Below are 25,352 nucleotides of genomic sequence, written 5' to 3' on the forward strand. Positions count from 1 at the left end.
TATCAGCCTATGAAGTAGGTACTTACTTGCACTTGTTTAATGAGCTATTATGTAAAAAAAAGCTCAACGACCGGATATCAGCCCTCCACTACACCGAAAAACGTTCTCCATGCGCCACATGCTGACAGTATGTGTTCGACAATATCGATTTCATTGTCTCCACTATAACTGTCTGGAATACATTTCACAGCATGAGGGATATCAAATGCATCTTCCTGGCCTCAGCTGCCAGAAAACCTGAAGAGGCCCAGAGGTTCAGATTGTCTCCCTCTGTAACGTCATCTAGGTGTTGTAGAAATTCAGATATATCGACATGGGTCAGGCAATGCAGTAGATTACTATTCTACACCTGAATGTAATTAGTCCCACTCAATGAGACGCATTAACTCCAGTCTTAAGAGACATACTGTGGGCGTGTATGGTAAATGGCCCCTCTCTACACTGAGGTGACAAAAGTCATGAGATGCCTCCAAATGTCTTCAAATGGTTCAAATGGCTCTGAGCACTATGGGACTTAACATTTATGGTCATCAGTCCCCTAGAACTTAGAACTACTTAAACCTAACCAACCTAAGGACGTCACACAACACCCAGTCATCACGAGGCAGAGAATCCAAATGTCTTATCGGACCTCATTTTACCTAGCGTAGTGGCAGCAGCTAGACTTGTCGTGCACTCAACACGTCGTTGGAAGACACCTACATAAATAATGAGCATGCTGCGTCTATAGTCGTCAATAATTGTGAAAGTATTGACGGTGCTGGATTTTGTATACAAACTGATGTCTACAGTATGTCCCGTAAATGCTGGATTGGATTCAAATAGGGCGATCTGTATGGCCAGACCTCTCGCTCGAGATGTCCAGAATGTTCTTCAACCAATCGCGAACAATTGTGGCCTGTGCATGGTGTTGCGCGTTGTCATCCACAAAAATTCCATTGTCATTTGGGAATATGACGTCCAGGAACGGCTTCAGATTTGTCTCCAAATAGCTCGACATCCAGAGAACTCAGTCCATTCCATGTAAACACAGCTGCTCACACCATTATGGAGCAACCACCAGCCTACACCTTGCCTTTATAACAAACTGGCTGCATCACTTCGTGGGGTCTGCGCTACACTCGAAACATACCATCAGCTCTTACCAATTGAAATCGGGACTTATACGGCCAGGCCACAGTTTTCCAGACGTCCAGAATCCAAACGACACCGTCATGAGCCCATCAGACACTTTGCAGGCGATGTCGTGCTGTTATCAAAGGCAGTAGCGTCGGCCGTCTTCTGTGATAGCCTATTTAACGCCATATTTCGCTCCACTGTCCTAACACATACGTTCGTCGTACGTCCCACATTGATTTCTGAGGTTATTTTACGTGTTGTTGCTTGTCTGGCAACTCTACCTAAAAACCGATGCTCTCGAACGTTAAGCGAAGGCCGTCGGCCACTGCGTTGCCATCGTGAGAGATAATGCCTGAAATTTGGTACTTTCTGCACTTATTTGACACTGCGTCTTGGGGGATATTGAATTTCCTAACGATTTCAGAAACGGAATGTCCATGCGTCTAGCTGCAACTACCATTCCGGATTAGCAGTCTGGTAATTACCATCGAGAGGCCACGATAACGTCGGAAACCTTTTCACATGAAGTGCCTGAGTACAAATGACAGCTCGGTCAATCTACTGCCCTTTCGTACAATGCGTACGCGGTACTACCGTCACCTGTGTTTGTGTATGTATGCACATTTGTCACCTCAGTATGTAAGGGACAGCAATTCGTGAATGGAAAAGAATGAAGCAGTTTAGCAGTAACACAAAAGTGGGAGAGAATTGGAATAACTTTTTGGACATTCAGTAACTCACCGCAAATGTTCCTATAACACCAACCTGCTGTGACACAAGGTAATGGCTCTGAGCACTATGGAACTTAACATCTACGGTCATCAGTCCCCTAGAAGTTAGAACTACTTAAACCTAACTAACCTAAGGACTTCATACACATCCATGCCCGAGGCAGGATTCGAACCTGCGACCGTAGCGGTCCGGCGTTTCCAGACTGAATTGCCTAGAACCGCTCGGCCACTGTGGCCGGCGCCAAATCCACATCCGAGGCAAAGTTCCTTGCAAAGCGGCTTCCAATTGCCTCTCTTTGCACAGTTGATGTGTACCGTGCACCATTCACACCAAGTAGCCGCCCAGTTGACCGCCAAAACCACCTTTGACATCGCTCCATGCCACCTCCGTTGTGGATGGACGTCACTACATCTGTTACATTTTAGAATACAAGTGCCCTAAGCATGAACCAGCTTCCAATATACATTGTTGATCAGATAAACTTACGCGTGTTATAAAATTTCATTATATTAATCAATCATTTATCATTTTCCATATATATATTACAAACATTAAAGTTCCTGTCACAAATAAAGGACCTTAACTAACAAAGAATAAAAACTTCATAATTACAAAGTTACATAACATAAACCTACTTCTAATCTACATGAGTGTTACAATTACACAGTTTAATTATTCGCTGCCAATGAGAGACAGCCCTAAGGTGCCACATTTAGCAGTCCAATGCCTTTCCCACCAGTACAACACCGTATTAATAACAAAACACTTAGAAAATATACTCACAACAACGTATTTTACTTCAAAGCTCGCTTTGCAACGGCAAATAAGTACTAACTTAATAAATTGAAAATAACTCCACTATATAAACAAGAGCTTCTCTCATAAGAGAAATTAAATTGTTCGAAATTCCACCCGTAAGAGGGTGAAATAGGGGATGAAAGACCTTTTGAAAATACACTCCTGGAAATGGAAAAAAGAACACATTGACACCGGTGTGTCAGAGCCACCATACTTGCTCCGGACACTGCGAGAGGACTGTACAAGCAATGATCACACGCACGGCACAGCGGACACACCAGGAACCGCGGTGTTGGCCGTCGAATGGCGCTAGCTGCGCAGCATTTGTGCACCGCCGCCGTCAGTGTCAGCCAGTTTGCCGTGGCATACGGAGCTCCATCGCAGTCTTTAACACTGCTAGCATGCCGCGACAGCATGGACGTGAACCGTATGTGCAGTTGACGGACTTTGGGCGAGGACGTATAGTGGGCATGCGGGAGGCCGGGTGGACGTACCGATGAATTGCTCAACACGTGGGGCGTGAGGTCTCCACAGTACATCGATGATGTCGCCAGTGGTCGGCGGAAGGTGCACGTGCCCGTCGACCTGGGACCGGACCGCAGCGACGCACGGATGCACGCCAAGACCGTAGGATCCTACGCAGTGCCGTAGGGGACCGCACCGCCACTTCCCAGCAAATTAGGGACACTGTTGCTCCTGGGGTATCGGCGAGGACCATTCGCAACCGTCTCCATGAAGCTGGGCTACGGTCCCGCACACCGTTAGGCCGTCTTCCGCTCACGCCCCAACATCGTGCAGCCCGCCTCCAGTGGTGTCGCGACAGGCGTGAATGGAGGGACGAATGGAGACGTGTCGTCTTCAGCGATGAGAGTCGCTTCTGCCTTGGTGCCAATGATGGTCGTATGCGTGTTTGGCGCCGTGCAGGTGAGCGCCACAATCAGGACTGCATACGACCGAGGCACACAGAGCCAACACTCCGGCATCATGGTGTGGGGAGCGATCTCCTACACTGGCCGTACACCACTGGTGATCGTCGAGGGGACACTGAATAGTGCACGGTACATCCAAACCGTCATCGAACCCATCGTTCTACCATTCCTAGACCGGCAAGGGAACTTGCTGTTCCAACAGGACAATGCACGTCCGCATGTATCCCGTGCCACCCAACGTGCTCTAGAAGGTGTAAGTCAACTACCCTGGCCAGCAGGATCTCCGGATCTGTCCCCCATTGAGCATGTTTGGGACTGGATGAAGCGTCGTCTCATGCGGTCTGCACGTCCAGCACGAACGCTGGTCCAACTGAGGCGCCAGGTGGAAATGGCATGGCAAGCCGTTCCACAGGACTACATCCAGCATCTCTACGATCGTCTCCATGGGAGAATAGCAGCCTGCATTGCTGCTAAAGGTGGATATACACTGTACTAGTGCCGACATTGTGCATGCTCTGTTGGCTGTGTCTATATGCCTGTGGTTCTGTCAGTGTGATCATGTGATGTATCTGACCCCAGGAATGTGTCAATAAAGTTTCCCCTTCCTGGGACAATGAATTCACGGTGTTCTTATTTCAATTTCCAGGAGTGTATGTTGCTGTTAAGGCACTTTTGTGGCTAAGCTCACGGAAACGTATTTGTTTTCCTATATATCAGTATTTTTTTGAAGTCGACCACTACGAGAGCAAAATAGTGAGCGAAAGCTTTTTTGTAAATAATAGTTACTAAAGCATCTTTAAACCTACAACTATAAGAAGCTGGTATTCGACTTCTCATTTACAAATAAGAAGAGCGTTTCACTGTTCTGTCAATTCAACCACTAATGGTGTGAAGCAGAGGATGAAAATTTTTAAGGAAGTATTTCGTCACATGAAAATTTTCTTAAATCTAAATATATGAAAAGTGGTATTTCACTTCTCGGTTGTATGTGACGAAATATGTGAGCTAGGGGATGAAAGTTTCTATGGAATATTACCACAATGCTTGCTTAAGAAGAACCTTGAACTCCAGATACAACCCCTTTTTGGTTAGAAGTAGATGTGGTAAAGACTTCTTCTGTGGCCGTATTTAGTGTGAAAAGCTTAGAAGGTGTTTGAACTTACGAACAACATAAAAACTCGGTTAAAGCAAAAAAAAAAAAAAAAAAAAAAAACAAAGAAAGAACGAAAAAGGCGTCTATGCGTACAGTGCAGTCCACGCGAGTGAAGCCACGGCCGCTAATTAGTTCTACAGAAACAAACGATGAATATGACCTTTTTGTGTAGGAAATTTAAAGTACTTTAATTTTGTACTGAGAAACATTTTCGCTAGCGGGTTTCGGGACATTGGAGGAAAATTAAGTAACCCTGAAACCCACGCAAAACCCAGCGTTGACATCCAAGCGGTCGGGATTTTTAACACGTTGTACATGACACTCCCTCCTAGTAAGGTGCAAAAATTAGCGAATACAAGATTTTTTCCGCTAATCGAACCGTTCTGGTCTTCGTTGAGTGAAATGCTGAAACATTATGATCACTGTCTACCGCCATATTCAATAGCAACTGACGGTGTTGCGGGCACATGACTTGGTAAGGGAAACGTATAAGCGGCGCGGAGGGGGATGGGGGAATTATTATAAGGACGATGTGGGTCGAAAATGGTGAGATCTACTAACACCAGCGACTTTGACAAACGCCAGATTATTATGGCCTACCATCTGAAGACTAACACCAGTAAAGCTGCTGGGCTGTTCGTTTGCTATAGTCGTAAACATCTATGGAAAGTGGGTGAATGACGGAGAAATCATAAGATACAGGACTGCCACACTTTTTCAAAGGTCGTAGAGGTCAGTAGTTCAGTAAGCATAATTGTCGGCGATCTCTGGCAGATCCTACTTCAGTGCACAAATTCTGTGCAAGAACACACTGTATAGAGAACACTATTCATCGAGGTGTTCCGCAGCAGGTGAGCCCAAAGACTTGCCATATTGACCCAACTACGAAATTAGATATGACTGCCGCCTGGTAGAATTTTGCGCAGAGCATAGCTTAATCATAGCTAACACTTCGTTCAAGAAACATGAAAGAAGGTTGTATACATGGAAGAACCCTGTAGATACTAAAAGGTATCAGATAGATTATATTATGGTAAGACAGAGATTTATGAACCAGGTTTTATATTGTAAGACATTTCCAGGGTCAGATGTGGACTCTGACCACAATCTATTTGTTATGAACTGTAGATTAAAACTGAAGAAACTGCAAAAAGTTGGAAATTTAAGGAGATGGAACCTGGATCAAATGAAAGAATCAGAGGTTGTACAGATCTTTCAGGGAGAGCATAAGGGAACAATTGACAGGAATGGGGGAAAGAAATACAGTAGAAGAAGAATGGTTAGCTTTGAGGGATGAAATAGTGAAGGAAGCAGAGGATCAAATAGGTAAAAAGACGGCGGCTCGTAGAAACCCTTGGGTAACAGAAGAAATATTGAATTTAATTGATGAAAGGAGAAAATATAATAATGCAGTAAATGAAGCTGGCAAAAAGGAATACAAACGTCTCAAAAATGATATCGACAGGAAGTGCAAAATGGCTAAGCAGGGATGGCTAGAGGACAAATGTAAGGATGTAGAGGCCTATCTCACTAAGGGTAAGATAGATACTGCCTACAGGAAAACTAAAGAGTCCTTTGCAGAAAGGAGAACCACTTGCATGAATATCAAGAGCTTTGATGGAAACCCAGTTCTAAGCAAAGAAGGGAAAGCAGAAAGGTGGAAGGAGTATGTAGAGGGTCTATACAAGGGCGATGTACTTGAGGACAATATTATGGATATGGAAGAGTATGTAGATGAAGATGGAATGGGAGATATAATACTGCGTGAAGAGTTTGACAGAGCACTGAAAGACCTGAGTCGAAACAAGGCCCCCGGTGTAGACAACATTCCACTAGAACTACTGACAGCCTTGGGAGAACCAGTCCTGACAAAACTCTACCATCTGGTGAGCAAGATGTATGAGACAGGCGAAATAACCTCAGACTTCAAGAAGAATATAATAATTCCAATCCCAAAGAAAGCAGGTGTTGACAGATGTGAACATTACCGAACCATCAGTTTAATAAGTCACAGCTGCAAAATACTAACGCGAATTCTTTACAGACGAATGGAAAAAACTCATAGTAGCTGACCTCGTGGAAGATCAATTTGGATTCCGTAGAAACGTTGGAACACGTGAGGCAATACTGACACTACGACTTATCTTAGAAGAAAGATTAAGGAAAGGCGAACCTACGTTTGTAGCATTTGTAGACTTAGAGAAAGCTTTTGACAATGTTGATTGAAATACTCTCGTTCAAATTCTGAAGGTGGCAGGGGTGAAATACAGGGAGCGAAAGGCAATTTACGATTTGTACAGAAACCAGATGACAGTTATAAGAGTCGAGGGGCACGAAAGGCAAGTAGTGGTTGGGAAGGGAATGAGACAGGGTTGTAGCCTATCCCCGATGTTATTCAATCTGTATATTGAGCAAGCAATAAAGGAAACAAAAGAAAATTTCAGAGTAGGTATTAAAATCCATGGAGAAGAAATAAAAACTTTGAAGTTCGCCGATGACACTGTAATTCTGTCAGAGACAGCAAAGGACTTTGGAGAGCAGTTGAACGGATTGGACAGTGTCTTGAAAGGAGGGTATAAGATAAACATCAACAAAAGCAAAACGAGGATAATGGAATGTAGTCGAATTAAGTCGGGTGATGATGAGGGAGTGAGATTAGGAAATGAGACACGTAAAGTAGTAAATGGGTTTTGGTATTTGTGTAACAAAATAACTGATGATGGTCGATGTAGAGAGGACATAAAATTAAGAGTGGCAATGGCAAGGAAAGCGTTTCTGAAGAAGAGATATTTGTTAACAACGAGTATAGATTTAAATATCAGGAAGTCGTTTCTGAAAGTAATTGTATGGAGTGTAGCCATCTACGGAAGTGAAACGTGAACGATAAAATTTCAGACAAGAAGAGAATAGAAGCTTTCGAAATGTTGTGCTACGGAAGAATGCTGAAGATTAGATGGGTAGGTCACATAACTAATGAGGAGGTAATGAATATAATTGGGGAGAAGTGGAGCTTGTGGCACAACTTGACTAGAAGAAGGGATCGGTTGGTAGAACATGTTCTGAGGCATCGAGGGATCACCAATTTAGTATTGGAGGGCAGCGTGGTGGGTAAAGATCGTAGAGGGAGACCAAGAGATAAATACACTAAGCAGATTCAGAAGGATGTAGGCTGTGGTAGGTACTGGGAGATGAAAAAGCTTGCACAGGATAGAGTAACATGGAGAGCTGCATCAAACCAGTCTCAGGACTGAAGACCACAACAACAACAACGCTCGCTTAGGTGAGACAGGCAGTTGGGCCCACTATTCACGATCCGACGACAACCCAACTGACCGACAGTCAGCGGACTCACCGACAAGATAACTTCCACTTCACCAGACCAGGGCACAACATGGAGTTCAACGGAACAACGTAGAAGACATTGGCGCCCACAGCCAATCATACACGGAGCTGTCAACCTACACACTTTGCTGGACAGCAACAACACGATGGGGAAACTACACTGCCTGAAATTTACGTCAACGCCCAGGGCAGGTAACCGGAACCTTAACAGCCAGGGCACAAGTTTCCGCTGGTGCACTTCAATTCAAATAACCAAATACAGTGAAACTCCATCGGAGGGTGGCCAGAATTTTCCAACTTGAGAGCCTCATTGTTGCTCGCGGGAATACCCCAACAGCCGACAACGAACTCCAAGCGACACAATGTGAACATTCTTGACTTGCTGGTATGTTAAATCAGAACTCAACTTTCGTGTCCAAGGTCGGTGATCCACGAACCTCGTAGCAATTGGAACAGCTTCATACTCTCCGACACCTCGTAGTGTTCGCCAGCGGGCCCCGGCCAAACTACGCCACGTCAAGAATATCTCACCGCTCCACGCCAACCGTCCGAATCCTCAGAGCCAGTACGCCCACATCATTTAAAGTAACTTCAAAATTTCATCAACTACACTTGCACGAAGAAATGGACAATGCTGCGGGACTGCTACGGTCGCGGGTTCAAATCCCGCCTCGGGCATGGGTGTGTGTGATGTCCTTAGGTTAGTTAGGTTTAAGTAGTTCTAAGTTCTAGGGGACTTATGACCTAAGATGTTGAGTCCCATAGTGCTCAGAGCCATTTGAACCATTTTTTTTGGACAATGCTAACGGCAGTGACTGTTCAGTAACAGGGATGAATCAAGAGTATGCATACACAGCCCATCCATAAGCGATTCCCGGCCAAATACACGTCGTCCGGCAACACGACCGACCGACGACTAACGAAAGTCTACCCCACTCCAATTATGTGTGTCGGCAACTGTCGGGCGAGTTGTGGCGGTCCGGACCTCAATGCTGCCGCACCCCGACTTAACTTGTGCCGCGTGCCAACTCAAACACTGCCATGTCCCAACTAACTGCTCGCATTTCAACTGACTGGTCGACACACCACGACCGGGAAATAATAGCAGTTCAGCAAAGATAACATGGCAGGGCTTATATCGATAAGTGCTGCTGCTGTCGCTCACGGGCAGGCAAAGCAGCAAATCTGCGACACAAGTAATTGCAACAAACATAACGAGGTGGCAGAACGGTCAAAACAGGGTGTTAGGTAATAGATGGCACGAACACGAGCCACGAGCGGCTCAACCTGATAGGATGAATCACGTTTATTTCTGCAAATCATCGATAGTCATGCCCAGGTAAGCTATCATCCATGCTTCAAAAATAAATCGCGTCATGGACGTAGGCCGGTGGGGACAGTATTAGGCTTTGGACTACATTTGCCTGTGTTTCCATGGGACATGTGATAGTTGTTGAAGACGCTTTGACGGCTGTGAAGTGCGTGAAAACTCTTACGAATCACTTGCATTCCTTCATGGTTGATGTCATCCCCAAAGGCGATGGCATCTACTGACAGTACCGCTGTCAGAAGACCAGAATCTAGCGACAGTGAATTTAACAGCATGATAGGGAATTCACATATGTGACCAAGTAATTCCTCTGACCTGAACCGTTTTGTGACCATGTTGGAAGACATCTCTGTGCCCTTAAACCACTGGCCCGTATTGACAGGAATTGCATGAGCTATGTGTAGACAACTGAGAAGCCCAGATGCAAAAGCCGCTAAGTGCGGTCTTTGTCGATTTTCAGTTGAGCCCACTGGCGTATGCATTTTTTCATCGCCTTTACGTTGGAATAGGCTTCATGGTGTAAAACTGTTATAAACCGTAGAAAATGGCTGTAGATAATCGGATTCGTTGGCAAAGGCCGATAGCTGCACATTGTCATCGGGTGAAAAGCCCGCGAAATGTCCAACTTTTGCAAGACCTTCCATATTCATCAGACATGGCCGTCGTTGTGCCATGTCCGGATGAAAAGCAAGCCAAATTACACCAGGCTCCCAGTGTAGACATTCGAAGCTAAATTTCAGTTCCTTGTAATAATAATGGATATTTTTCTTATCCAATGTTAGGTTTCCTGCGCCCTCACCAAACGCGTACGCAACAGTGAAGCTCTTGCTGACGATGTGTTGACGGAACATACGCCGGTAAGCACAGTTCAGCTGATGAGCGGCTTGTGTGTTGACGTATTCGAGTGAGTTTTTTTTTTTTTAAGAAAATGTATGATTCTGTGTACGGTTTAAATGCAGAAGATTGTACAAACAAAGTTGGACTAATTGAAATAGTACTAATTCTGCAAGAAATCGAACCTGTAGCAGAAGTTGAAAACGGCCGGAACTATCCCGAGGGTGCGGTCCCTCCCTGGAGACGAAGCAGCGTCCTGATTACTGGAAAAGAAATGTTTTCAGAACAGAAGGTAAGGATATTAAAAGTACGAGTATTATTGAAGCAGTGATATGCAATGAAAACTGTGTAGACACTAAGAGTTATGACATACGCTGATGGCTTAGTGAAGGCGACTGGCATTTCGAGATTCATGAAGCCAAAAAAAATCGTTTTCACGAAAGCAAAAACTAGAACATTAGTCTCGTTCGTCGAGAAACTTTCCACAGTTTTGAAGCTGGAGAGGGGAAAAATATCCTGAAGAGAGAAAGAAAGTTTAGCAAAGGAAACGGCCCAACACCAATCATAGCAGGTGTAGAACTTTCAGAAGCCAAACTCACGTCAAAAAGCTTTTGGAGCTCCACTTTGCTGAAGCCACGGTAACCAACGACGACTCAAATTCTACAACCAGGAAGGCACCCCTAGAGTGCTCCTGCCACTGTCAACCCACAGAACTAGAAAGAAGCCGGAAACGATTCCGAGTTTATGGACAGTGTTGAGGTCGAAGTCACTCAAAAACAGTTTTTAACCAGTTTCATTTTCCAGAATTTCGTATAAATGTTTTAACTAAGATGCAACTTTCCGCTGGCGTTTGCCCAGTCAAGTAGGGGCCCTACTGTAATCAAGTTTTGGCAGTTTCTGTTTATATTTAGCTTCTCGGTTCGATGCCCTTGATGTCGGCGCATTAATAAAATACGTACAGGAGGGAAGGTCGTGTGCACCACCCGTCTGCCAACATTGTAAACTTTTTATAGTATCTCATCGTATTTTATGTCTATGTGTCGTATTTGTTGAGTGGCATAATGGGGACCTGCGTAGAATTTGCGTAATCCAGATTGACCAACCGCTTAAAAATCACACTCAGGATGACAGGGTAACCAGCCACTGTCACACGGTCGTTAAACCATCGCTTTATTCAATCCTGGATGTGGCCGACCTTCTTTACTAACGAGCTAGAGGACTGCGCATGCGAGTAAGTAGTGAGAGTTGCGCGCACGGTTACATGAAATAAGAGCGCAGCCTACGATAGGGTAGAAACCACGCGCCACGTTCGTGTAAAATAGATCAGCATAAGAAGGGAACCATCTCACAAAAAAATAAAGGAAACGTACCAGAATTGTAATGACATACAGATAACAAAGGAACTAGAGGAGAATGAAATTATTGCAGAGTAGTGAAAACGAATAAATTTAGCAACGAAAGACGGCGAAGTAAATTCTCAGAAATTTAATATTAAGAACGATAAAATTAAACACGAATGTAAACTAATCCATTATTTTCATATGAATTGAACAAAGTTCACAAATGGTAAATGAATTATGAGATAGCCATGTTGTAGAGAGACCGTACCTGTGGACCCTGCGTATAGTGCAATTAGTGTGTCATGTAACTGAAGCGGCTTCATGTCTTGTACTGGTCAATGTCGTGGACGAGACACGCGGGTCTTTAGCATTTTGTCATAGCCAGAGAGTGGATGCCCGGAGAATGGGGTAATCCGACGTTGTGTGGGCACTGGGTTATTCACATGACACACATGGGTACACTCATTTTATGAGTATACAGCCAGTCGACAGAACATGGTAATGTCACATATCGACGTTGACGCCACGATATGTAACCGTAGATAGATGGCTCACACTGCAGCAGGTCACTTGCTAAATCAGTGCTGGACAGCAAGAACTGGTGAGCAACCATACCACCCGGTACCACCTCCTTGGTGTGAGAGGTAGACTGTATCTTCTCATGTCACTTTACTTAATTCCGCACGCTGCGTCTTTACGTTGAACATTAAAGTTTAATATATTCGATGTATAATTTCATAAAAATGATTAGTAGAAATAAATAATTTACTGTTACTCTTGTTCAACCTGGTGATTGCTATTGTGGTTCATTCCATAATATCTTTTTCCTCAGCGGTCTTACACTGCTGCAAATGTTTTTCTTTGTACCTTGATTACTTTCCCAATAAAACGAAATAATTTCTGTAATCTATCTTTTCGTTTATGTTCGTCATTATATACGCCACTCAAACATTCACGAACGGATTTCCAGTGAAATTACTTCGAGCCGCAGATTGACTGCACTTTGGCTTACGTGGCTCTTATATATCTTTTGGTAATGATTCTTATAAGTGAGGCGTTTTAAACGGGTAAATTTTAAATTGCAATTACGTAATATTATTTTCACGTTATGAGAAATATTTTCATGTTTGACAAACGATACGCAATTTATTTTAAAAAATAGACATTTTAATTTGCACCTATTAATCGTGACTAGTATTCCGATCATTGAGAATCTTTTTCCCACTACAAATATTGATTAATACTACCTGATTACTATAGTTTACAGTTCTGTATTAAAATTAACAAAAAAGGTTAGGATTTATTTAATGACAAAACTGCCTTTTGACAATATTGTTTAAATTCGTGCTGCACGATATAAATATTTCAATATCTGGCTTCGCGTCCAATGTTATCAAAACCATCACAATATCCTTTTATGACAACGAAATTACGTAGTTTTCATTTTATTACTTTTCAAAATGAAATAACTGATTCCTGAAGCCATAATACGTGATCTTAGTCAAGAAGGTGAACTGAGCTGTTTAATTCCTGTTCACTGTAAATTTTACCTACCTCAATCAAGTCGCAGTTACAGTCTTGGCTGAAAATGACGTCATATAATTATGCCATTACTAGGTAGTAAAACAATAATATATTTATCTTTCTCTGGTTAAAAAGTCAGCATATCTCTACTCACTGCACGGCTCGGGACATGAAGGTTTGCGTGGAGCAACAGTGTGATTGTGTTATCTAAACTTGGAAAATAGTTGTCTGTACTGAAGAGCCATGGTATGCTTTGGTACATGCTGATGCTACAGTACGACTGTATCGAAAACTATCTCAAGTGGTGTAATGCACTTCCCAGAAGGGCATTATTCAGGCAAAAAGTGAAGATACCATAGTGTACGGGGCATTATGTGGCGAACACATACGTCTGCAGTTGTCTCTGACTAGCAAACGTGAAATCATATGCATTACACTGTTCACCTATGTCACTACGCATGACACCTGCAAGTGCCTCACATCAGTTCCCCAACCCTCGGCCTCCACACTGTGTGAGAATATTTTCAGGAAGTATCCTTCAGTTGTAGACAGAATTAGTGTAGTCATTATAGAATAAGTCTGGCCGCTTGCAATCAACTACAATGATCTCGTATGCACAGCACCAAAATAAACGTACTTTACTGTTGATGGAATCTTCTCGGGTTGACAGCCGATTCAATGTGTTGTTTTCCACTAACGTTTCAGCAAGTTTCTTACTTGCCATCTTCAGGCGAAGACTTAGCCTGAAGATGGCAAGTAATATACTTGCTGAAACCCTGCTGGAAAACAACACATTGACTCGGCTGTCACCCCGAGAAGATTTTACCATCGAGATTCGCCGAGAAAGCCTGCATTCTCATTTACTTTACTGTTAATTATTGAAGAAGGAAAGAGCGCTTTCAGCGCTTTCAGGTTATTTCATCATTCAGCGTTTGGATGTAGGGATGTGTAATAACAAACAGAAACAACACAACAGTTTAAAAGAATAAACGTTTTTCACAACAACATAGATATAAAAGTAATTACATGCCAACGTTAAGGTGGCCACTTCCTTCTAGCGCCGATGTACATATTTGCAAGAAGTCAGTCTGCTATAAGAGCACACAGGTCATTAGTCATGAGGACGCGTATTAGGTAAATGTTTACTACTCGCTCACAGAGAGACAAGTTAGTAAAGAGGAATGAAGCAAATTTATTCCATGTAATGACCGATTTTACCGAATACACATTAATAATTCGAAACTCTCTTGTACACTTCATTGTATATATTCCCAAGTTAATAGTGACACAGTAGAAGTGGCTAACATTACACATTTCGGATCTAGTACCACAACGTAGCGAGAAAGGCCAAAAGTCCGATGAATTATCTACCTTCATACACACGTGAGCTCACACAGTGTGTGTTAAAAAGTACATGTAACTTAGCATAATGTTTCCGTAATCGGCAAATAGTTACTGCCACACGTGTCTATAGATATAATACAACTCCCATGCAATGGAATAACTGGTGCATTAACTGGGGCAACTGGCGGTACACCACTAGGCACTGACAGAGCATTTCCAACAAGAAAGCACCCAACCACAATACAGGCGGACATAAAACAATTTACAGAACTTACTAAAGCACAGCTCGTAGCACTACGTAACAAGACAACGGTACATAGAGTGTTAAACGATAAAACAGATGTTAGCGCACAGGCATTAATTCAGCTCGTCAAACATTTAACAGGCCAAACAGTTAACTGGTAAATAGTGTCCCGCTTCGGATAGCTACAGAAACGTGCAGGTCAGAGCAATTGCCTTCTACATTCAGGTGGCCACAATACGTCCACAGCCTGTTTGATGTGCGCCGGTAAAACTCTTCATTTCCCTGTATGAAAACAAGAATGCACTCTCTTGATCGTCACATGTTAATAGTCAAGTGCATAATGAACATTAATTTGAATTAAGCCCGTAGATTATATGTAAGTCTGCTATTGCTTTTAGAGAATGGTGGAGAAAAGCAGCAAATCTGGGTTACACACTCATCGACGACGAGGACATTAGATATGGAGAAAATACTAAACTGCAAATGGCCGCAGAATGAAACCGGTGACGTCTTTCAAAAGCAAACCATATCGGTATTCCGTTCGCGAGATTAGACAGAAACTAATGAAAAATGTAAATATTAAAAGCAGGGTGAGGATTTGTAATTTTGTCCACACAATTTGCTAGTCCAGTGCCTCACCAACCTCCAGCTAGAGAGATAAGATTTACGGCTCTGGTTTGACGACAAGTACTTGAGGCTATAATACGAGCAACAACTCACTCTGAAATGGAGTAGTTGCACTAATGCTATTTTGAAAATAGTAAAAGACAGGTCTCTGATATGATGACCCATCTATTACGAATGAAGTTCACTATATTTCGTTTTCCGTAAAAGAACGTAGAAGCTGCTATTTTTCATATATTACAGGAATTTGGCAAAAGACATCTGATAAACACAACATTCAAGATTAAGGCAGTATTATATTTGAACGCGTATGTAAACTGAAACAAGTGATTTAATGGCCACCTGTGTAACCGGATAGTTAGCTAAGCTACATTCCGTTGTGAAAGACCTGGTTTTCATTCCCGGTACCTCCTCGTACTTCTCGTATTTTTCTGAAGTAGGGAGATGTGAAACTGTATCCGCCCAGCCTCGTGAGGTCAAATCAGGAGCAAAATGAATCGTCACTATTCTTCTGTTGGCAATAACGCCTGGCGACACGGTGATCACATGACCCATGATCGTACACCGCTTTTCGTATTGCCTTACTGGCAACAGTGGGCCAGTCGGAACATGCCTAAGGCTCAATGCATAAGTGATGTTTAGGTTTACAAATAATTTAACAACAAAATAATGTTTGCTTTGTTTGCTTCTACAATACTTCGAAAACTCAATCAAAAACTTTTAATAAACACAAGACTAAGGCAAAATTAGATTTAAATATCATATTCAAACTGAAATACGTAATTTAATGACAGAAATATTAAATTTAATACCCTGAAAACAATTTTGAAATGCAATACATGCTGCTGAATGTAAGAATGATCCACATGTCAAAAATTGTAAAATTTCTTGTGTTTAGATTTATTTCACAAAAGGCCTTTAAACATTAACATTGTGATATTCACTTATTCCTATCGGCAAGATATAATACAAAGAGGAAAACGTATTTTCATTGCTAGAAATAGAAATTGTATGTGTTCAGATAACTTACAATCCGAAGACTGAAGAGAAAAGTATGCTTTTTCCAGGCAGAATACCAAAATCGATACGAGAGAATGGTAAGCTTGACACGTAGAGAAAATTATATATACAGTATTCATAACATACCAAGAACTACCACATGCCACTTGGCCAACCGTTTGTCGACATTTGTCATCCAACTGTACTGAAGTCGGAATCATTACTTGTAACTAAGATGAAACAAAAATGAGTCACACTGCTCGTGTTCTTATCTATACCCACTAACGTTTGCGGCTGAGAAGAAAGACAGTGGCCTCAATTTATACACATACTACGTGACTGATAAGCTAACTGATAAGGGTGTACTATCACCAAACATTACCAATATTAATGCTGATAAAGAAGCAATTGTTTCGCATTCTGCATTGATCCCAAATACAAGTAGGAGACCCTCTTATTCGTAAATATTCTACAGTATGTGAAAAAAGAGAAGCTGTGTTATTGACCCATTAGATCCCTGCAAAGGGCGCAACATCCCAAAGTACAGTCAATGGACATGGACACAGCATAACAGAGAGAAGCTATAATAGTAAACATGAAGCTACAAAAAAGTAGCACATGAAAGTATGATGACAACACACGCATACACAATGCAGCATATGTTATTTCAATATGTGATGCCGACGTGGCTTACAAAGTGGGAATTTTGTTCAGAAACATGAAAAAAAATTCACATGTTAATTATTTAGTAATTAAACTTTCAGAGCGGAAATGAACAGTGGAACATTTGCAATAATAAACTGTAAATACCTTAGAAAATGTCAGTGCAAAATCCAGCCTTTGAAAGTTGCCCAACTTATGAAGGGAACGAAATACGTCATTCTCCAAAAACACATATGGGTCAGAATATTCACAGCTGCTAAAAGCAGAAACATTAATCTTCTAGAAAATTACGACACATAATCAGCAGTACCATAAATCCAAATATTTTGGAAACAGTCTCAAATATTTCAAATCAAATAAATGACAGAACTGTACAGGTCCGTATCTGTCCATTCAAGGTAATTCAAGGCATGTGAGACTAATTTAAAGTTTTAATTAAAACCTAGAAAAAAATCAAGCTGTGAGCATTCCATAGTAACTGGTGATAACGTTAGTTCTCCATATATTCACACTACAACAAGACAGTTTTAGCAACAGGGGACTTCTGGGCAGAGATCTCGTTTGTATAAGTCTGCATTTTGTTTGTTAAGAAAACGTTCCACCTCGAGAAACACCACTTTGTCATTGTGGAAATGCTTTCCACGTAATGATTTGTTATTCTGAGGAAAGAAAAACGTCCCTTGGAGAAAACGAGGGGAAAGCAAAATTTGATAGCCGAAAGAAGCACTCTATCCTAACGCGTGTGGCGCAGAACGAGTTGGGGCCTTGTCGTGGAGGGAAGACAGACCTTCGACAGCTTTGCACATATCTTGACAGCGCATCTTGACAGCCTTGAACAACCTCTTAAAAAATTCTATAGTATACTCATGTGACCCTTACGAGTATAATCAGTTAGCATGACACCATGGCGGTCACAAAAAGCCATTCGGTATCAGCTTACTGCACGATGATCGTGAGTTCGCTTTATTGGTGAACCTAGGAACCTAGGTGCTGGCACTGCTTGCTTCGCTCCTTTGCCTAGTGCTATAAGGCTACACACGGCATGCATCTATCGTAATTCCGTGGCTAGAAAGTCATCTGGATTTGCAAACACAGCTCCACCACTTCCGCTGCTACAGTTCGGTGGGCTTTTCGAATGGCACTGAATAGTTGCAGAACACTGCACGCGGCAAATTTTGTCGAGTTCAGAAAGTCGCACAAGATATAGAAAACTGATCAGTGCCTGTATTCACTTTTCTCCCAACCTACAGTGTTTGGTTCGGTCGATCTTTGAGCCCCACGACTTTCAACTCGGTTCCGACCCCCGGTTCATCACAGACATGTTCTCCATCATTCAGACTAGTTGGAGCACACAGGAAGCATCGGCGCCACCCAACAACTGCATCGTTACAGTACATTTTCATCTAGTCTGCAGCGACTGTTTAAGCATGGTTGTCCATGAAATGTCAGAAAGAGTTAGCGCCTGATACACTATCTTAAAGCTACATATGAATTTTTTCTCTGAGTCCTCTAGCGGCTCTGACTCGGGGAGTTCAGTGGGTACCAGCATATCCGACACGTGGCTGAAAACAAACGAAATACTAATTAAGTAACTTTTTTGAGGTGTCAATCAATTGGACATTTTGCTTTGGTTCAAATCAATAGCATTTACAAACTTCAAAAATGTGATCAGTAAAACTTTGGGGCTATCCCTCGTATAAGTTCTATCAGCTGTCTGATAAACAGTCACAATTGCGAGCCAATATTTAACTTGCTGTAGGAAACAGGAAAACTGTGGTTACCAAAAATCTTCTTTTGTTGCTTTCACTCTGCCTGTATTATAAGACTTTCTCTTGTTTTATAGTCTCTGAACTCAAAATAATTTTTTTCTTGAAACACTTCCATTGGTGCGTGTTTGCATAAAAAAAGAAAATTGGATTGTGAGACTGCCTTGATGAGAAAACCATCAATGGTTTTTTTTCAATTCTTATATACTTGAAGTGACAGCATGGTTTTTACATTTGTTGCTCCTATTTCCGGCATATTTTCTTTGTCTTTTTCTTAATTTTTAAATTTTTTTGTTGTTGGTCGTTATGCATATCGTCATCTGCACGTTCATTGCTCGACTTGCGATGGATTTAAACAAAGAAAAACAATGCTTTTGTAGTTTAGTTGTGATTGAAAGCATAAAACCTACTACAACATTTTCAGTTTTACTGTTACTGTGCAAAAATTAATAGTAGCCCACACAATGAATTTCTACAACTCTACTCCTGAATGCCAGGATACTGTAAAAAAGTAAATCATGGACAGTAACACCATCAATTTAACTTAGTTGGTACTAAGCACCCGGAAAGTGTCGTAGTTTTGGAGACGTATAGTTGGTAGCTTTGCTTGATTACATGGGCAGTAAGTGTAACCCAGTTCTCCACTCTTGCTCATCCCTCGACTTAACAGCTTCAAAAATTGCTAATGGCAAACCTAAGAAGTGAAGAAAAATTGAAGATGAGGAGATGTAATAGGAGGGATTGATGATTGAGTATAACGTCCCGTCGACATCGAGGTCAGTAGAGACGGAGCACGAGCTGGATTGTGTCAAGGATGGGGAAGGAAATCGTCCATGCCTTTTCAAAGGAACCATCCTGGCATTCACCTAGAGCGATTAGGGGAGATGACGGAAAATTGTAGCCGGCCGCGGTGGTCTCGCGGTTCTAGGCGCGCAGTCCGGAACCGTGCGACTGCTACGGTCGCAGGTTCGAATCCTGCCTCGGGCATGGATGTGTGTGATGTCCTTAGGTTAGTTAGGTTTAAGTAGTTCTAAGTTCTAGGGGACTGATAACCACAGCAGTTGAGTCCCATAGTGCTCAGAGCCATTTGAACCATTTTGAACGGATAATTGTATTCGGGATGCCCGGGCCCGGGTTTCAACCGTCGTCAAACCGAAAGCGAGTCCAGTATACTAACCACTGCTCCACCACGCTCGACAGAAGGTGTAAAAACAGTCACACATGTAAACATGTGTGCTCGTCACACAGAGGGGTACGGGTGGTTCTGCAGAATGGCAACAAGGACTGTGAACATTGCCGCTTGTTGACAGACGTTAGCAGTGAAGAATGGATCCTGTTCTTCAGACAGTATGGCCGCACTGTGTAGGTTACTCTGACAATCGGTGTTCATTATGGTCCACAAGCCTTTGGCAGGTATCTGAAATCGTTTTCTTTTCGAATCTCTATGGTTAGTTCAAAATAATTTCACAGTGATATCACGAAAGTAGAACCCTAAGCTACTTGTAGAAGCACGTCTTTAATCGTCCACGTCTGTAGGTAACATGTGATACTGGCCACCTTGCTTAGTATGCGCTTCCTCTGTCCGACGTACTTCCTGATCCAAATATTAAGAACAGAACCATCAGTCGGGTAAACAAGGCAGTAAATGCTGGCCTCGTAAGCGGAACACCATGTAAGTATCGTTTTCCAAGTCCCTTGAAAATAGTTCTGTTCAGAATATTTCGTTGAGTATTTCAAGAGTTGGAGGCCGGCTCGGGCCTTCAGAAAAAGATAATGCAATCACGAAACGATCAGAATCTTCATCAAACTCATAGGATTCTTCCTACTTTTCCCATTGTGACAGAGCTAATAACCGATTTTCAAGATGTGGATGCATCAGACTCTAAACATGCAATCTGCGTGTTTTGTAAAGAAAAGTTGTGCGAAGACACTTGCGGAGAACAGTGGTTCAAATGGCTCTGAGCACTATTGGATATAACATCTGAGGTCATCAGTCCCCTAGACTTAGAACAACTTAAACCTAACTAACCGAAGGACATCAAACATATCCATTCCCAAGGCAGGATTCGAACCTACGACTGTAGGAGAACAGTGGGTTAAATATGTTATATGCCAAGGCTGAAACAATAACTTATGCTTGCGACTTCTTTCGATAATTCTTTATTTGTTATTCATTTAAAATCCGTCAACACGCAGGTCGCTCTGTTATACTAGTCTACCACTTTCTACGGTTTTATCCAACTTCGTTAAAAAAATTTAATTATTTTTTTGGTGGGGGTTGGGGGAACCCAGTATTTTCAAACCATTTTTACAATTATTTTCCTAAATTTTAGTCTTAGAATATAAAATATTAATCAGTGTTTTGCCTTACATTTTTCAGTTAACTTGTTATAGTTTTTAGGAAGGTAATAAATTTAGAATTATTCCAAAAGGACGTTTCTTTAACTTCAAAACTAAAACCATGCCTGTATTACTTCTCCTCTATCGTAACTCTAGTATGAAAACTTAAATTTTATGAATTTATAGACGTCAGAAAATGTTTAAGAAGTAATTTAATACCACAGAGCCTTTGCAAGTGAAAAAATCATGCCTTACGTTTTTGTAACTTCACGGGTCAGTGGTTTGTAAAATGGATCAAGGCAGTCGCTCATCGCTCTTAATACTTGGACAGTAATTTAGCATGTGATTCAAAGCAACAACATACAACGCTGTACAAATGTCGTCCACGATGTACACCTGTTCGCCTGAATCACGTGACGTCACTCGCTGTATAGTAGTGTCTTTTCTGTGCTACACTCATAGTAGAAGGGTAAAAAAAGTAATTTTAAATTCGTTTTGTTGCCTTGGAAACATAATGAATTCAGTTTTAGTCGGTGTCACACACAAGAGAAGACGCATACATCCATTGGCAGAGTATGGCAGCGCAAGCAACGCCTGAGAAGTCATCATATGACTTTGGTATCTCCAGAGTACTATTCAGAGAATGCCTCGTCTCTCTTGCAACGATTATCCTCGTAGAACTATAGGGGGTGTGGTTCTGCTACGTAGTTCTCAATATCTTCTGTTTAAAAGGATCGTCATTTTCTGTGTTGTGTATTTTTGTTTAATGAAGCAAAACTGTTGGGAGTACCATAGAATTCTCTAACAGTCTGATTCACAGAGGTTCTCTTTTGGGAGAGGTGTGAGGGGTAGGGGCCATTGTATGCGTATTCAACTACTGTCGACCTTGATCTGCGTCCCCACGTTGTGACCTACGTCCACAAAACGGATTCGGCAGCAAACTGCTTCAGGGGTTTCGCTGAGTTCCGTCGAAACGACGGCGGAGCTCCTATGCATCCTCATGGAGAACGAGATGCATAAACGGTGTGAACAGCGGTTACAGGATCGAACGCTCACGCATTTGAGTTCAGTTCGAATCTGTTCTGTAGACGAAGATATTTCAGATTTATTCACATTTACAGTTTCTTTTGATTATAATCTCGTACATCAAAATGTTCGCTTACTTTTGATTTCAGTGAACTTCTAGAGCCATAACACAATTCGAAATCTGAGATCAGTCTTGCTTTAATAGACCAGAACATATAACCCTTCCTTAATGCGAGCAGTCTCGATGAGGTTTTGACATATATTGAGTCTTTCATTATCCTCACAACATACGTTAGAAAGCAAGGGTACACACACACGCACAAGTACACGTGGGTACGGCATCAACCACGCTTCTCGGTTTGAGAATGTTCATGGAGAATGGGAGAAAGAGTAAAATACATAATCATAAGTTGTAATAGTGCGAGGCTCCCAAAGAGAGTTACACTGCGAGACATACCAAGGAAAGTGACTCAACTTAATACACATTACAAGCAAAACATCTTTTATATAACCACAAGGAGTGAAGTGCTAATATTGGACCTAAATTCAGAATTTATAAATATATATTACAAAAGTAAGTGTACAATGTGCGTTCCTCTAAAACGCAGAAACGAGTTCCGGTACGATCAATGGAATTATATAGCGTGGTAGCCCTCAGTTCCCCATCTATGAAGAAAGTTTCCGTTTTTACCTAACGGAAAAGATATAAAGTCTGGGACGTTTCGCCCTCTGGAAATTTCCAGAACATTCGAGATTATTCGAGAACATTCCAGAGTATCCGAGAAAATTCCGAAACATTTCAGGATGTTCCAGAATGTTCCACAATGATCCGAGATGTTCTGGATGTTCGGGAATAGTCTGAAACATTCGGGAGGATTCCAGAATGTTTGAGAACTTCCCAGAAGTTCCCAGATCATTGTGGAACGTTCAAGAACTTTCTCTAATGTTGTCGAATGTTCTGGAACATTGTGGACCATTCGAAGCCTTTTTGCTATGTTCTGGAATTCACTTGTGATGGGCTGCCCATTGGTAGGGGTATATAAACCAAGACGCCTCGTGAATTCTGACGTCTCTTTCTTACCAGTGAGGAAGTAAAGAACCGAAAAAGTAGAGCCGTGAGTGAATGCCGTACGAACAAACAGTGAAATGTGAGTAGTCAAAGTGATACAGTTACTGAATATAAATTGAAGTGTGAAACGTGTATAAATTTTACTTAGTGTATTTTTTAACAAACAGTTGATTGGATTTATATTATAGACAACGCTCAAACGTAAAAGAGGAGGAGATCTTGCCAGTTCTGAAGCAAAACGGCAAAAACAAAAAGATCAGTTAAAAACGGAACAGACGAAGAGCGCGAAGCATCTTGAAGGGCTGAACTTCTAATACTATCTTCTGGGGCGAATTTACAATGGCACATAAAAAATCACTCAAAGCAGCTGACAGAACATTACAAGACCTGCGAGGACACTCTGAAGTGATGATAGGCGCTCTACCCATACTCTCACAGGAGATTTTCGACAAACACTCTCAGTTATCCCCTAGTAACTCCAGCAGACCAAATCATTGCTTGCTAAAAAAAATCACAACTCTAGCCACACATAAAAATTTGCCACTAACAAAAAATATGAGAGTTTACCAGTCGAAAGACAAAACAACACCATAATTTGCTGAACTGCTTTTACGAACAGGTGATGGAACATATTCTAATGACCAGACGACCTGCCACATTAGACTCAACACTGATTTCTGCAACACAGCCACTGCTGAAAGTGAATTCATGGACCAAGTATATCCAACATTGTTCACAATTATACAAGTCCAGACCGGCCATTTGAAACGGCAATTTTAGCAACTAAAAATAACATTGTCGACGATATCAACTTTAATATTCAAAAGAAAGTTCGCGTTGAAGAGAGAATACACAAATCGTTCGACACGATCGTAAACGTTGAAGAAAGTGTGAACTTTCCTACGGAATTTCTAAGCTCCTTGCAAGTACCGGGAATTCCATTACACTGTCTTGGACTTAAAATAGGATCTCCGATGATGCTACTCAGAAATCTCAACTCTTCAAAACTGTGTAATGGACCAACGATGATCGCCTAACAGCTATTGAATAACTTCCTGGCATATGAAAACTGTGTGCCGGACCGAGACTCGAACTCGGGACCTTTGCCTTTCGCGGGCAAGTGCTCTACCATTTGAGCTACCCAAGCACGACTCACGCTCCGTCCACACAGCTTTACTTCTGCCTGTACCTCGTCTCCTACCTTGCAAACTTTACGGAAGCTCTCCTGCGAACCTTGCAAGGTACGTAGCTTGTTATCCAGTAGGATATTCGAAAAATTTCTGTGTCTGTACCTCGGAGAACAAAATGAAATTTTTTTTTATAAACAAGTATCATAAATAGTTGCAACATGTTTTCATTAAAATTTTTTTACCTCTTATGGTTTAGGAAATATTGTAAATAGAATATGTTGCCAATAAATAAATTTACCCTTTTATTTCAACTACCACACAATCTCACATTAACTCTCTGAGCGAAGCCAAGTACCCCAGCTAATAATTAATAAAACTACACATTGTGTTGAATATATGAGACATCTCCATAACAGAGGAAAGTCATCCTAAGCCGATAGTCAAATAAATTATAAAAATTTTGAGAACTTCATATAAAAAGTTTCCGAATTTTCAAAAAATTTCTATGTATTGCGTCAGTTGTATTTAACGTTACAAATGTTTACACATTGATGACCAGTTTTAGGAGTTCAACTACCATACCTAGCTTACGCTGTATGTGACAGTAGTTGAAACGTGGAACCTGTACGGCGCTGTAATTTATTTTTAATTCAGTGACACGTCTGTGCAGATATTTTTGTTACAGTCAGTAACTGCAGACAGAGATTGCCTCAAATAGTACTGTAAATGCAATTAGTAGTGTACAACACTGTTGCATCGCCCAGAACATTCTTATTGTAAAATCTTCAAGTAAAATACGTTATGCACAGCCACGCTATCGGCAACAGCAATTGGAAGAAAGAGGCTGTACAGGCTAGAAAAAGTTTTATACATTGAATATGTATTTTAATGTCCGAATAAGTCTCTCAGTGCGACAGTGTTGTGTATACGTTTTATGTGCTAATTTTGACGTCAAGTGCAGATTATATGGCAAATCTCGGTTTCTCTGTTATTGACTGTTACTGAAATTTACGAAAATTATTACGGCGTCGTATTGGCTTCACGTT

The 25,352-nt window shown here is 41.7% G+C and overlaps 1 protein-coding gene across 1 annotated transcript in view; it reads left to right on the forward strand.

Annotated features, from left to right (window-relative positions):
* Nucleotides 1-25,352, forward strand: part of LOC126262972 (zwei Ig domain protein zig-8-like) — a 392,864-nt gene that overhangs the window by 254,367 nt on the left and 113,145 nt on the right. The gene's annotated exons all lie outside the window — the stretch shown is intronic.

This window comes from Schistocerca nitens, chromosome 6, assembly GCF_023898315.1.
Source record: "Schistocerca nitens isolate TAMUIC-IGC-003100 chromosome 6, iqSchNite1.1, whole genome shotgun sequence".
In the NCBI taxonomy this organism is placed as follows: Eukaryota; Metazoa; Arthropoda; class Insecta; order Orthoptera; family Acrididae; genus Schistocerca; species Schistocerca nitens.